Genomic DNA, 14770 nt, shown 5'->3' with positions numbered 1-14770 from the left:
TTGGTTTAACAGTTAATCTGATAATATGTAAAGAGATACTTACACTCATGTGAAGAAGTTGTCAATGACATCCTGACGTAACTCAACTCCTTCCTCCTCACCACTATCATCTTTATTTGGCATTTCAGGATCCTCACCTTGTGGCTCTCCATGGTCTCCATCCACTGCAATGTAAGGGATGTTCCATCACAGGGCAATGTTGTGCAGTATGCACCAAGTCATTGTGATTTGACACACCTGTAGAGGAGTAGAGGAGGGCTGCACCAGTCCTGTCCAGACAGCGAAATCTGGCCTTTAGGAGCCAAAACGCCCACTCCACTGGCCTCCGTGTTCCTCCATAGGTCTCACTGAAGTGAACTCCCCCTGGCGTTGTTGGATTCTTCAGCGGTGCAAACAACCATGATTGGTTAGGATAAGCTGAGTCTCCTAAATAGAACAAAAAGAGACGAGCCAAGATATGTAAAACCGTTTCAGAGGATTCACCTTGAAATTACCCAGAGAATATTATGTCAGATTTTACTTACCAACAGGCCAGGCCCTCTCACGTCTAAGTTGTGACATTTGCAGGAGTAATATACTGTTCCATAGTACAAAGGAATCAATGGGCTAATCCGGGTAAACGTGCATAGACACTTGTCATGTACAAATCAGCTAAGCAGACAACTTGCACATTGATAGAATGGAAGTGCAGACTTGTTCCCTGGTGTGTGGTGGCACTAAGGCAATATGTTTGTCACCAATTCCTCCAACCACATGTGGTAGGTGACCCAAAGCATAGAAATCGCCCTTCATATTCGCAAAATTCTCATGTAGTGGAAACTGGATGAAGCTGTTGATGTGTTTCATCATTGACAAAAGAACTTCTTATAGCACACCACTGAAAGTTCGGTATGACTTTCCACCAGATACTGCCACAGTGTATTGGAATGATCCGTGGCCACAAAATGACGTACTGCCATGAGTTTGACAATTAGTGGGATTTCTGTTGTGAGGCAGAAGATATGGTGCCAGCTGATGACATAAATCCAGTATAGCTTGCCTATTCAATCTGACCTTTTTGATAATATCCCGGTCTTCCATGGTGGCACTGGGCAGTACACTTGAGGCGGTTGTCTCCTCACTCTCTCAGGGTTCAAAAGTCTGCATTGGAAAAAGTATGAACATTTTAAAACATTTTACACATACATTATTTTTGATTATTACCACAAATGTAATGTAGTGCAAAAAATATATATTGTTTCACAACATATTTTAACCTTAATTATTATTTTTGGTAAATATGAAAGATGGTGTAAAGACTTAGGGCCTCATGTAGGTAAATAAATTTTACCGGTTCTTAAATACCGAGCCGTACCGAATCGGTAAATTAGAATCGGTAAGTTACATGTAGGTAAAAATTCGGTAACAGTTACCGATTCGGTAACAGTCGGTAAATACGAATCGGAATTCACCGATTCGGTAAATACCGAGGTGATAATTACCGAATCGGAAAATACCGAGGTGGTATCTACCGAATCGGAAAATACCGAGGTGGTATCTACCGAATCGGAAAATACCGAATCGGTACGTACGGATTCGGTAAATAACATCACATGACTTGACGAAACAGCTAATCCTGTGCAACGACAGCCCACCCAACCAGGAACTGCCCACACCCAGGCAGGTGTACACAATTAGCCGAAGTGGCCACACCCAGGCAGGTGTACATAATTAGCCGACCCTGGAGAGGCTCGGAGTGCAGAGGAGAGGCAGGGAGCAGTTGCATGTGCGAGCGGGAAACGAACAGCATGTCCAGCCAGAGCACACAGAAAGACGGAGGGGAAAGGAGGAGGAAGCTCAAATTCAGCCCCAAGGAACTCCAGGTGCTGGTGGAGGAGGTGGTGAAGCAGCACCAGAAGCTGTTTGGGAGGCAATCCCTGCAAGTGCCTGAGGCCGAAAAGCGCAACATATGGCTGGCCATCCAGGCGCAGGTCAATGCTGTGGGAGTGACCCACAGGGAAATTGAGGTCCTCAAAAAGCGCTGGTATGACCTGAGGATTGTGACCAAGAGGAAGATGGGCGACATCCAGAAGGAGGCCAGCCAGACCGGAGGTGGAACCAACAGGGCACCTGCCCTCACCGAACTGGAGGAGCTGGTGGCGGCCACACTCGAGCAAGAGAGCGTCGTGGGTCTTGGGGACGCCGACAGCTCTGCCAGAGCCGCAACACACCAAGGTAAGACAAAAGCACAGCAATGTAGCCGCCCCTACCCCTATCCCACATCCCCCATTGTGACACGAGAATCACACTGCAGTCCACACGTGTCAGTGCAGACAGGCAATGCATTCCGGGAGATGTAGTCAGGGCAACACTAACCATGACGTAAATGTCACAGGGCAACAAGGCATGTCACGCACTCGAGGCACAAGGAGACAGAGGACAGATTGGAATGTGAAATGATTTATTGTGACGCTTGCAATGCAGCCCTTCGGGGACACTGAGCCAATGTTGTTTTTCTGTCCACAGATGTGACATCATGCAGTACAGGGCATGCTGCAGGGGAGACGGCACACCGGCCACAAAAATCACCTCTAGCCAGCACGAGTGCAGACCAGGGAGCAGGCCCACTTGCAGCCGCACCACCTACGCAGCCAGCCTCGCCGCACACAGAGCCAGCATCACCTCACCGAGAGCCAGCATCACCACCACCAGAGCCAGCATCGCCACTCATGTTCGATTCACCGGCCACATCTCCGCTTGCAGGTGTGAGAATGAGGAGGCGTCCAGCAGCCAGGCTACGAGCCTTAGACACCTCGTCAGACGACAGCATGGGCCCAGAAGACCGCACCGGGCCCCAGGAAGGGAGCCATCCCACTGTGCCCCAAACATCACAGGCAGCACAGACAGGAGCAAGAGGGCGCCGCAGGTCGCGTGTCCAGAGTCCACCAGCACCCACTGACGGCCATGGTGTATTCTTGGGGCTCGAGGGCCAAATGTTGAAGCAACAGCGCCTGCAATCAAAGGCAGTAATGTCAGTCCAGAGGCACATGCGGGTGATGAGGACAAGCTTAGTCAACATGGACACAAACATTGGCGGCATGGCTGCGGGCATTCGGGACATGTCCCAGTCAATCCAGCAGTTGTGCAGCAAATTAGATGCTGACATCGAAGCACGGCGCCGGGAACGCCAGAGAAGGGACACTACCAGCAGGGCACTCAACCGTCTGGCAACTGCGACTTCCCTACTTTGCCGGCGCTCTGTGACGATGCAGGAGGGCCTAACACAGTGCTGCAGCGACCTGTCACGGGGGATGGTGCAGGTGACAAGTGCACTAGGGGTGCTATTGACAAGTCAGGCGTCGACAACTGCTGCAGGGGATGCTGCGGAGAGCATCGACACCAGCAGCAGCATCACACCCCCCGTCCCCGAAGCACGCAGGAGCAGCAGGCGGCTTGGGGTTGGCTCTAGTGAGGATGCACAGGCCGTGCAATCCACCACTGCAGCGCGTATGCGCAAACATTGATGTGGCCCTGCTTATCCACTTGCCATTGGGTGACGTAACCCTGGACATACTCATTGTATAGATGGCATATTGCCAGATTGGCCTGTTCATGTGTTCATGGCGTGGTGCCACATTAAACTACGTCATGACTTCTCACGACTCGCTGTGTCCCCTCACTTACTCAGAAATAGTTGCATGTGATCTCTGCCCGTCTCGCTCTCCCATCGATTGCAGTTGGCACTCTAGCTGCGCTGCCCTCTGGCTGGCCTGACTCATCCTCGTTGTCCTCAAAATATGTTAGTTCCACATCTGTACCTTTTTTCGTGGCAAGGTTGTGCAGCATTGCACAAGTGGCAATTATCTTGCAGCAGGTGATGGGTTTGTACTGGCGTGCGCCTCCGCTCTTGTGGAGGCAGCGGAACCTGCTCTTCAGCAGTCCAAACGTGCGCTCCACCACATTGCGTGTAGATTTGTGGGCCACGTTGTATCGTCTCTCACTCTGGGTTGCTGGGTGTAGGTAGGGAGTGAGGATGAATGAACGGCATGCATATGCACTGTCGCCTGGATGAGTAAAAGGGAACCATCAGTTACATGCCTCTATACACTCTGATTTGCAGGTTTCAAGGGGCGTCACTGTTACTTACCCAGCAGGTATCCCTCTCCGAATTCTCCGGCTCTCAGTCGTGTGTAGATCCCACTATTCTGGAAGATGTAAGAGTCGTGGGTGCTCCCAGGAAACTTTGCAACAATATCTGTGATGATGTTCCCTGCATCACAGATCACCTGCACATTGATGGAGTGGGTGGACTTCCTGTTCCTGTAGATGTGCTCTGTGTCAGCTGGAGGACAGATTGGGATGTGTGTACCATCAATACAGCCGATGACATGGGGGAACTGTGCCATGTGATAAAAGTCTGTTTTTGTTTTCTGCAGTGCAGCCTGTGTGTTTGGGAAGCTGATGTAGTGGTGCATTCTCTGCATCATGGCATCCAGGAACTTCCTGAAGAAACGTGACAGGCAACTCTGGGATACCCCACCCACCGCAGCTATCACCACCTGATAACTGCCGGATGCCAACAGATGTAGGCTGCAGAGCACCTGCACATGTGGGGGTATGGCGTGCGCCCTTCTTATTGGCTGGTCCAGGAGTGGGTGAAGGTCCCTGATTAAGTCCATGATGGTTTCGGGGTGTAGCCTGTACCTCTCATGTATCTCTGCATCAGTCAGCTGGAATAGTGTGATGCGCTGTCTGTAGATTTGTTCCTCCCGTCGCCACACCCTCAGTCCTGCTGCCTGTAGACGTAGGCGCCTTGCAATGACGTACATGGCGGCCATGTTGTCCACGCTGTTGCATTTTGGGATTGCTTATGTGCATTGTTGATGGTTACCACCTGCTTTCCATCCGTGTTAATTACCGACTCTTATTTACCGATTTTCCTGGATTTCTTAATTACCGACTGCTCCTACATGTCATTTTCAATTTTTACCACTTCATATTTACCACTTCATATTTACCGATTCGTTAATAATGTATTCGGTAAATATGAATCGGTATTTTAGAATTCGGTAACTATGAATCGGTATTTACCGCCTCATATTTACCGAAAAGTGGTTTTTGGACATCTTCCTGATTTGGGTGAAAGTGAGTCAGACAGCCTTAATGAATGCGAGATTTACTTTTAAAAAAACTCAATAAGCACTACCTTCCAAAAGTCAGCACCATTCTAGAGCGGTATCATTTTGGAGGGCGAGTGCAAAAACCTGAAGAATCTGTTGAGGCATACACTACTGCCCTCCGTAAGTTAGGTGCCACCTGCAAGTTTGATGGGTCCCTTGAAGAACGCACTCGCGATCAGTTCATGTTAGGTTGCAATGTTGAAAAAATCAATGAAGAACTTTGGCAGAAAGATGACCCAAAGCTAGATGAAGTACTAACTATAGCTAAGAGAATAGAACACTCCCTTGCCTGTGTTGAGGTCATCAAGAAGGAAAATAGTATTTTGGAGGAAAAGGTTCACTCTGTGACAAAGCACTCCTTAAAGCATCACTCCTTAAAGCCTCCTTTAAAACAGCATGATCTTGCTCATTCCTCTTCTGTCCTCAAACCCAAGGGAAGCTCCAAAGTGGAGTGCTACCGATGCAACATGATTGGTCATCTTGCTAATAACAAATCATGTCCTGCTCTCTCAATTGAGTGTCACAATTGTGGGAAAATTGGTCACCTAGTCAAAGCTTGTAGAGCTCATAAGAACTAAAAGGACAGACGTGTCAAAGAGGTTTCCCTTGAGGATGAGAGTGATTACGATTATAATGATTTACACTGTGGAGAGGTTTTAGGGCAAAATGGACAGAACAAGTGTAAAGGGCATATGGATGAGGTGCAGGTGAATGATTGCAATATTAAAGCGCTTTTTGACTCAGGTGAGAAGATTTCACTCATCCCCAAAGAGTTCTCTGACAAGGCATTGAATGGGAAGGTGAAAGTCTACAAGCCTGACATCAAGCCGCTAGCTTATGGTGGTCAACCCATAAAGTTGTTCCACGAAGCTGATCTGGGTGTGTCGTTGGTTCCTGGTGACAATCCCTGCATCATTCTCAGAGACAACCCTTCACATTCAGAACCTTTGAATGTTGTGTCGAGTGATTTAATGGAAGTGAATCAAGGATGTGATTTGCGTAATGAATTCAAGAACGTTTTTAGTGAGAGGTAAGGATACCTCTTGGGATACACGCACAGAATCACACTCAAACCTGATGCTGTCCCAGTAACATGTAAGGTGCGCAGCGTACTGCTGACCATGAGAGAATCTATGCACTCTGAGCTTGAGAAGTTAAAGAGGGAAGGGATAATTGTTGAGACAGAAGCCAGTGAGTGGTTGGCTCCGGTCATTCTTGCACGCAAGGCCTCTGGAGAAGTGAGATTGTGTGTTGATCTCCGTGCCCTCAACTGAGCAGTTGTCTCGGACAGGTATCATCTCCCCAACATCACAGCTAAATTAAAAGATGCCCACGTTTTCTCCACTCTAGATCTTAAGGCGGCCTATCATCAGTTCAAAATTGATGACGAGTCCATGAACTTGACAGCCTTTATAACCCCTTCGTGATCTAGAAGTTCACTCGTCTCCCCTTTGGCTTGAATTCCGCAGCCTTTGTATTCCAAAGAGTCATTGAAGACGTGTTGGATGGCGCGGAGGGGGTTAAGATTTATCAAGACAATGTTCTAGTTCATGGCTCATCTCAATTAGAACATGATGAAAGGCTTAGGGCCATCCTCGAGAAATTTAGTGCAAGAGGTCTAACCTTGCGTGAGAACAAATGCAAGTTTAACCTCTCAGAAATAGACTATCTGGCCCACAGACTAACTGGAGGAGGAGTTAGACCTAGAGATCACTTCGTGAAAACCATTGAGGAGCTCCCTGTCCCACAATCCAGAGATGACCTAGTCACCTTTTTAGGGATGGCAGAATAATATAATAAATTTGTTCCCCAGTTCGCAGGTCGGACCTTCCCGATGAGGTCCCGCCTGAGAAAGGGAGTGAAGTTTTCCTGGTCTCCCCAGTGTCAGTTGGAATTTGAGGATGTAAAGAAAGCTCTAGGCTCTGCTCCCTCCCTTCAAAGCTTCGACATTTCTACAAGCTCTATTCTGATTACGGACACCAGTTCAAAGGGGTTGGGAGCTGTCCTTAAGCAAGTAAGAGGCAGTAAAGAAGCAATCATCATGTTTCTTTCACGAGCACTCGTTGGCCAAAAAGTACAGTACTCAGTGATCAAAAAAGAAGCGCCGTGTATTTTCTGTGCCATCAAAAAGTTGAAGAAATATCTTTGGGGTAGTTTGTTTGTTGCAGCAATCAAATGATGGACCGAATGCTGCCAATGCAAACATTCTCCCCGAGTCAAAAGTTCTGGGTTAGATCCATCGTTCTTTTGCCCACTACGCCACCACAGTTTGGACCCAGCCATATGCAAATCAGTCTTGACCCTGTGCCCCATGGGAACAGTCCAGACCGAACTGCCAGGCCAGGTCCTCCCTGGACCGGAAACAAGCATCCTGGGACCGGTTTCAGGGCATGTCACCCTTCTTCAGCCAGGCTAGCTTGAATCCAGTGGCACAGTGAGCAAGGGACCCACGTCTGGGCATACCCATCCCACTTAGGGCGAAAAGTGTTACAGCAAACAAATGATGGACGGAATGTTGCCAATGCAAACATTCTCCACCAGTCAAAAGATCTGGGTTAGATCCATCGTTCTTTTGCCCACTACACCACCCCAGTTTGGACCCAGCCATATGCAAATCAGTCTTGACCCTGTGCCCCATGGGAACAGTCCAGACCGAACTGCCAGGCCAGGTCCTCCCTGGACCGGAAACAAGCATCCTGGGACCGGTTTCGGGGTTTCACCCCTCTTCAGCCAAGATAGCTTGATTCCAGTGTCATGGAGAGCACGGGACCCACGTCTGGACATACCCGTCCAACTCGGGGTGACAAAAATGCAAAAACAACAATGAATGGACAGAATGCAGAACAATGTCATACATTCACCCCAGTACAGAGATCTGGGCCTAAATCCATTGTTTTTTTTGCTCACCACGCCATTCCAGTTTGAACCCAGCCATATGCAAATCAGTCTTGACCCTGTGCCTCATGGGAAAGTTCCCTTTGAATTGTTTAGGGGCCACACTCCCAACACTTACATATTTCAATCTTGGATGAGGGGAAAAGGTGTTGACATTGAAGATCACAGGGATGCCCAATGGGAGGCAATTTAGGATCTCAAGTCAGCCAAGAGGAAAGCAAACTTCAACACCAGATATGCTGTCTCTCACACAAAGGTATGCATGGGTGACCGTGTGAAAGTACATTTTTCCCAGAAGTCTGCTGGTGCGAAATTCTCCCCGCCTTTTAAGGTGACCAAACTGTTTCGTAATGCTGTGAAACTCCATGATGGGCGCATATGGAATATGGAATTGCTCTCATGCGTTCTGGTACACCCTCTAAACAAGACTCCCATGCCGTTCCCCCCAAGGTTACCTCTCCCTTATGCAGGAGCGCTCGCATATGCAAAGGTCCTGAGACTCTACGTAATTTTATTTTAAACTGGTTATACTTTTATATTCTGTTATTTCAATGTGTTGTAAAGTTCTTGTTTTAGGTTTGGGGGGAAGGTGTGTTGTAATTGACTGAAATGCTGCGCTATGTCAGCCAGCCTGTTCTATGCAGAACCATTATGTACTCTTGAATGTTTATCCTTAAGGCTCCATTACTGAGTGTTCAGGAGTCAGGGTGCCAGGTGGATAGGAGGGTGCTACATATGAAGCTTACAATAAAGAAGATAATCTCTACTTTCACCGTGCCTGTTGTACTTCTTCACAGTTTCATTGAAATAACTACAACTACCATGATGCCTTGTTTCAGTTTTGTAATAATATTGCCATCTCATTTTGCTTATTCTCCCTTTTCTATTGTATTTTCACATTTTGTAAAGTGTCATTTATTGATCAATCTCTATTAAATGGTCTCTTTTGAAAATAGTTTCTTTTGAATTTTGTATGTTGTCCTTTTCTTGTAATGTAATTGCATTGGTGTCATTAGCTTCACAAATCAACGTTTGTTGAGCTTTAAAATTTAAAGCATGTGAAATTGTATGCTGAATAAAAGTGGCATATATAAAAACAGAACTCTTCACTGTTTATATGACGACTAATGCTAAAAATCTCTCTAACTTGTGTAAATGTTTTTTAGCCTGCTAGGCCTTGGAATGACACAGTTCACATTTTCTTCTCTACTGTGTTGGGTTCAGTGCTTGGTACATTTCATCTATACTTACTAATTTATCTTTTTTCATTTCAGGACATCTTCTTACCCATTTATTTGAAGATGTTTTGTATAAAACATAAACTTTTTGTGTAATTAATTACATTTCCACCTCAGGTCTAATCATGATATTCAATTCCTTTTCCCTATTAGGTTGCTACATTACATTTGCTTATAACGCATTGGATGTATAATCCACACTTTTACTAAATATTATGTTTTGTCACAATCATTATAGGTCCAGCAGCCAGAGCACGTGTCCAAATATCTATGTCTAAGGATACCCCCAACTCTAGCCCAGGATCAAGCCTCCAGGGACGACCCCACTCCTGAAAGCCCAGATGAAGAGGCCTGATCTATCGGGTCTGCCTAGTCAGACAGCTTCAGTGAGTCTCCCTCGACCCATACCTAAACTTCCCACCCCAGCTGTTACAGCACCTCAGCAGACGGATACCTCCATTTCCTGTGTCCAAACTAACATAAAACTCATTTTGTGCCACCCCACCCGGTCCTGGCTGGTGGTGATACAACACTACAACACCTTCAGTTCAGCCAGGACCCAGTGGGATTGGGAACACTGGGTAAAGGCCACAGGTGAGTGGAGTTAGGGGTCATGGGAGGGATCCTAAAAGCCAGCATTGTGAGGCCACTGGGGTCACTGTCACCAAGGCCACCATCAACCAAGTCTTGGGAGCCCTCCATCAGTGCCAAGACATGATGGGCCAATTCCTTACAGAGCTCCAGGACATGAAGCAGTTGCAGAGGGAGCACAATGTTCAGCTGGAGAATCTGAACTTCAGTTTGGGATCCCTGACTGGGGTGCTGTAGGACATTTACACCCATATGTACAGGGTTTTTCCTGCACCATTTCCCCCTTTCTATGGTCCAACTAAATCTGGGCCTACAACATTTTTCTCGGCCTTAGAAAGGAGGGCCCTGTCACAAGAGGCAACACCTGGACTCACCTCAGTTCCTGCAACTGTGGATCCACTAGCCACCCGCTGGAGCACATGTGCATCCGGAACACCAGGAGGGGATGACAAGACCTCCACCACCAGCAAAAGACCCCTTAGCTAATTTCCTCCAGTGTGACTACCATTCACTGTGTGGACTATTATCTGGTTACATTTACCTTTCGCTTTCTGAGGCCAGTTGTATATTGGACATTGGAATACAAACAATTTAGGCTCTACAATTATGGTTTCATTCACCATGACTCACTTTTTATTTGTTTGTTTGACACTTTGGTTGACCTCCACACTTACTTTATTTGCTTTTGTATAATAAAAGCAAAAAAAAATCAAAGACTGGTGTAGTAGTTATTTTCTGTATTCATTCTATTGTTTTTCCATCCATTATACATTTCAAAATGTAAACAACCAAAGTATTTTTTATTCATAAATGAATTGTAAGTAGGTAATGTTGCTCACCTATTTGTACCAGGACAACAAAATACAAATAACAAAAACTCATCAACTAGTGTTTCATTCAATTTGTAACAGAGTGTTCTGTCCAATGTTTATTGAACATACCAAACCATACATAACACAAATACTCAGTGCCATTTTTACATGTGCAGTTCCACACCTTGCCACCATGGAAGAAGGGGATATAATTTAAATATTCAGATTCAATAGGCAACAAATCATTGTATTATGTCATGACCTGGAGACAGATATTCTGCCACAATAACACTAATAGACCTAAATCCTGGCAGTCCTCAATTTTGTGGCCACAGGATCAGTCCGAAACACTGTTGAAGTATCTGGGGGAATGTCTCAACGACCTTTAAGTGGTGTGCTACAAGACGTTCTTCCTACAATGATAAGACACATCAACATATTCATACACTAAATGCAAAATGTCCATTTGGCCAATGTAAAGGAGGATGACTATGCTTTTGGTAGACTACCACATGTGGTTAAAGCACATCATGCAGAACTTATTGACTTGGTGCCACCATTCAACAGAAAACAAGTCAAATGCTATCTAACAAACTTCCATTCAATCATTGTGCAAGTTGTCTCAGTACAAGATATGTACACCAAACGTCTGTGTGTGTCTTCCACAGAAACAACCCATGGTTCTTTTGTACTTTGAAACAGCACTCTTTAACTGCAAATGTCAAAACTTTGAAATGGCCAAATGAAGATGACATGGCGAAGATACCTAAAAAGGATTAAAACCAAAAGATGAGTGATGAAACATATTAAAATTGACACATTACAAAGGGACCTTTTTGAGGACACATTTCCTAAAACACTATCAGAGATAAACAATCTAAATGAACACAAAAGTCAATGTGTCAAAACTTTGATAAACAAAGAACTGTGGCCTGGATTTCCCTGAACTTGCCCTTCCTAAAAATGTCCAGTACATACTGTTTCCCTCATTACATCAAAAGTTGGTTTAACAGTTAATCTGATAATATGTAAAGAGATACTTACACTCATGTGAAGAAGTTGTCAATGACATCCTGACGTAACTCAACTCCTTCCTCCTCACCACTATCATCTTTATTTGGCATTTCAGGATCCTCACCTTGTGGCTCTCCATGGTCTCCATCCACTGCAATGTAAGGGATGTTCCATCACAGGGCAATGTTGTGCAGTATGCACCAAGTCATTGTGATTTGACACACCTGTAGAGGAGTAGATGAGGGCTGCACCAGTCCTGTCCAGACAGCGAAATCTGGCCTTTAGGAGCCAAAACGCCCACTCCACTGGCCTCCGTGTTCCTCCATAGGTCTCACTGAAGTGAACTCCCCCTGGCGTTGTTGGATTCTTCAGCGGTGCAAACAACCATGATTGGTTAGGATAAGCTGAGTCTCCTATATAGAACAAAAAGAGACGAGCCAAGATATGTAAAACCGTTTCAGAGGATTCACCTTGAAATTACCCAGAGAATATTATGTCAGATTTTACTTACCAACAGGCCAGGCCCTCTCACGTCTAAGTTGTGACATTTGCAGGAGTAATATACTGTTCCATAGTACAAAGGAATCAATGGGCTAATCCGGGTAAACGTGCATAGACACTTGTCATGTACAAATCAGCTAAGCAGACAACTTGCACATTGATAGAATGGAAGTGCAGACTTGTTCCCTGGTGTGTGGTGGCACTAAGGCAATATGTTTGTCACCAATTCCTCCAACCACATGTGGTAGGTGACCCAAAGCATAGAAATCGCCCTTCATATTCGCAAAATTCTCATGTAGTGGAAACTGGATGAAGCTGTTGATGTGTTTCATCATTGACAAAAGAACTTCTTATAGCACACCACTGAAAGTTCGGTATGACTTTCCACCAGATACTGCCACAGTGTATTGGAATGATCCGTGGCCACAAAATGACGTACTGCCATGAGTTTGACAATTAGTGGGATTTCTGTTGTGAGGCAGAAGATATGGTGCCAGCTGATGACATAAATCCAGTATAGCTTGCCTATTCAATCTGACCTTTTTGATAATATCCCGGTCTTCCATGGTGGCACTGGGCAGTACACTTGAGGCGGTTGTCTCCTCACTCTCTCAGGGTTCAAAAGTCTGCATTGGAAAAAGTATGAACATTTTAAAACATTTTACACATACATTATTTTTGATTATTACCACAAATGTAATGTAGTGCAAAAAATATATATTGTTTCACAACATATTTTAACCTTAATTATTATTTTTGGTAAATATGAAAGATGGTGTAAAGACTTAGGGCCTCATGTAGGTAAATAAATTTTACCGGTTCTTAAATACCGAGCCGTACCGAATCGGTAAATTAGAATCGGTAAGTTACATGTAGGTAAAAATTCGGTAACAGTTACCGATTCGGTAACAGTCGGTAAATACGAATCGGAATTCACCGATTCGGTAAATACCGAGGTGATAATTACCGAATCGGAAAATACCGAGGTGGTATCTACCGAATCGGAAAATACCGAGGTGGTATCTACCGAATCGGAAAATACCGAATCGGTACGTACGGATTCGGTAAATAACATCACATGACTTGACGAAACAGCTAATCCTGTGCAACGACAGCCCACCCAACCAGGAACTGCCCACACCCAGGCAGGTGTACACAATTAGCCGAAGTGGCCACACCCAGGCAGGTGTACATAATTAGCCGACCCTGGAGAGGCTCGGAGTGCAGAGGAGAGGCAGGGAGCAGTTGCATGTGCGAGCGGGAAACGAACAGCATGTCCAGCCAGAGCACACAGAAAGACGGAGGGGAAAGGAGGAGGAAGCTCAAATTCAGCCCCAAGGAACTCCAGGTGCTGGTGGAGGAGGTGGTGAAGCAGCACCAGAAGCTGTTTGGGAGGCAATCCCTGCAAGTGCCTGAGGCCGAAAAGCGCAACATATGGCTGGCCATCCAGGCGCAGGTCAATGCTGTGGGAGTGACCCACAGGGAAATTGAGGTCCTCAAAAAGCGCTGGTATGACCTGAGGATTGTGACCAAGAGGAAGATGGGCGACATCCAGAAGGAGGCCAGCCAGACCGGAGGTGGAACCAACAGGGCACCTGCCCTCACCGAACTGGAGGAGCTGGTGGCGGCCACACTCGAGCAAGAGAGCGTCGTGGGTCTTGGGGACGCCGACAGCTCTGCCAGAGCCGCAACACACCAAGGTAAGACGAAAGCACAGCAATGTAGCCGCCCCTACCCCTATCCCACATCCCCCATTGTGACACGAGAATCACACTGCAGTCCACACGTGTCAGTGCAGACAGGCAATGCATTCCGGGAGATGTAGTCAGGGCAACACTAACCATGACGTAAATGTCACAGGGCAACAAGGCATGTCACGCACTCGAGGCACAAGGAGACAGAGGACAGATTGGAATGTGAAATGATTTATTGTGACGCTTGCAATGCAGCCCTTCGGGGACACTGAGCCAATGTTGTTTTTCTGTCCACAGATGTGACATCATGCAGTACAGGGCATGCTGCAGGGGAGACGGCACACCGGCCACAAAAATCACCTCTAGCCAGCACGAGTGCAGACCAGGGAGCAGGCCCACTTGCAGCCGCACCACCTACGCAGCCAGCCTCGCCGCACACAGAGCCAGCATCACCTCACCGAGAGCCAGCATCACCACCACCAGAGCCAGCATCGCCACTCATGTTCGATTCACCGGCCACATCTCCGCTTGCAGGTGTGAGAATGAGGAGGCGTCCAGCAGCCAGGCTACGAGCCTTAGACACCTCGTCAGACGACAGCATGGGCCCAGAAGACCGCACCGGGCCCCAGGAAGGGAGCCATCCCACTGTGCCCCAAACATCACAGGCAGCACAGACGGGAGCAAGAGGGCGCCGCAGGTCGCGTGTCCAGAGTCCACCAGCACCCACTGACGGCCATGGTGTATTCTTGGGGCTCGAGGGCCAAATGTTGAAGCAACAGCGCCTGCAATCAAAGGCAGTAATGTCAGTCCAGAGGCACATGCGGGTGATGAGGACAAGCTTAGTCAACATGGACACAAACATTGGC

Source organism: Triturus cristatus, chromosome 10, assembly GCF_964204655.1.
Source record: "Triturus cristatus chromosome 10, aTriCri1.1, whole genome shotgun sequence".
NCBI lineage: Eukaryota > Metazoa > Chordata > Amphibia > Caudata > Salamandridae > Triturus > Triturus cristatus.
Note: the sequence above shows the minus strand (reverse complement) of the source record.